This window comes from Cucumis melo, chromosome 4 (genome assembly GCF_025177605.1).
Source record: "Cucumis melo cultivar AY chromosome 4, USDA_Cmelo_AY_1.0, whole genome shotgun sequence".
Taxonomy (NCBI): Eukaryota; Viridiplantae; Streptophyta; class Magnoliopsida; order Cucurbitales; family Cucurbitaceae; genus Cucumis; species Cucumis melo.
The window spans coordinates 6719090-6720737 of NC_066860.1; the positions used below are offsets into that span (position 1 = coordinate 6719090).

At 34.3% G+C, this 1648-nt stretch overlaps 1 long non-coding RNA gene across 1 annotated transcript; it reads left to right on the top strand.

Annotated features, from left to right (window-relative positions):
• The first annotated feature begins 205 nt into the window (after positions 1 to 205).
• Positions 206 to 1270, top strand: LOC127149000 (uncharacterized). The gene is made up of 2 exons (XR_007820171.1): positions 206 to 302; positions 732 to 1270. It is a non-coding gene; the product is annotated as an uncharacterized LOC127149000 (long non-coding RNA).
• Positions 1271 to 1648: the final 378 nt, after the last annotated feature.

Consider the following 1648-nt stretch of genomic DNA (forward strand, 5'->3'; position numbering starts at 1 on the left):
AATAACTCCCTTGGGAGTTATTCTACGTGGGAAAAGGGGGGGAAATTATTTTTAATAACTTCCCCCTCTATATCAATAATGGTTAAGATTTGTTTTTAAACCAAAAAACGAAAGATTTTTTTTAAGAACGCTCTTATCGATATTTCTGTATTATAAAAGAAATATAATTCTCTCAAAAAAATTTCCCTCACAAAAATTACAGAAGCCCACAACTCTCTGTGATTCTTTACTTGGAGAATAAGAAGAAAGATTTTGTGGTGTCTTGGAAGCTTGGAAGAAGAGTTTTTTAAGGTTCTACAAAGGTTAGTTTCTTTTCACCTTTTTCTTCCATGAGAAGCATGCTTAAGTTTTGTTTATTGTTTTTCTTTGAATTTATTGTTTTACAAATTGAATTTCACTTGCACGGTGTCCATACGCTTCCGCTTTGGGAATTTCATTCTTTCACAAGTACTATGCACTTTTCCTTGACGGTTTAAAATTGTCAAGTATTAACTATTGAATTCTTGTTGTTTCTAAAACGTCAAGAAATTTTATAAAGTCGACATTCTTGATCTTTTTTAAAACGTCAAATAAGATAGTTTTTCTTGACATTTAAAAAACGTCAAGAATTACTAAATAAGTGAAAAATAATCTAATTTCTTTTTTAAAAAACCTAATTTCTTTTTACTTTTTAAATAAAAACCTAATTTCCTTTAAAAAAAACTCAAAACCCCTAATTTTCCTTCTCACAGCCGCCGCTCTCCCATCCACGACCAATATAGCAGTTGCCACACTCCCATCCACGCCAATATCGCAGCCGCCACACTCTCATCTACGATCACCGTAGAACGCAACTCACCCATCATCCAACCACCGAGGAATGCCAAAGGACGTCGAAGAACACTGAATAACGCCATCGAACACTGTCGAACACTCCCATCCACCACACTCCCATTCGCGAATGCCACCAAACACCGTCGAACACCGTCGAATCTGCTACCTTTGGAACACCGGGGAATGCTAAACACCATTGGAACACCGCCAAATTCCATTTAAAACGTCGACAAACGTGCTACCATTGGAACACCGCTGAACACCATTAGAACGCCGACGAACGTGCTGGCATTGGAACGCTACTACCTTCTAGTAATTTATCATTGAAACTTCTTGTTGATTGTTTAGGATTGATTGTCTGAAGTTTATTGTAACAAATTTAAAAAAAAAAAAAACTATAAGGTGTTTATGTATTGAAGACAATAACGAAATCCGCTTAAACAACCGGCACATATCATTATATTGTAGCTAGATATATGTAGAGGTTGTGTGTGTTTGTGTGTGTGTGTGTTTTTTCTTTTTTAATTTCACAAGAAAAAGATTGCTGTGTTTTTATTCCTTGGATTGGAAGTTTAGTTAGAGAAGCTAAAGTAGTCAAGTTTGCATGTATTTGGTAAATTGAAAAGTTTAAAAGTGGCGACCCTCATCCATTATACACTACATTATTAAGTGTATAATCGTATTAGATGTTTAATTTAGATTTACACAATTTGTTTCAATATTCATATGTGTTACCAATGTATATTAGCTAGGATGAAACAAAAGTTTGATGGTGATGATGGTTATTATTATTATTTATGGAGAAGGAGCATTGTTGAAGGAAAAAGAATAAAAG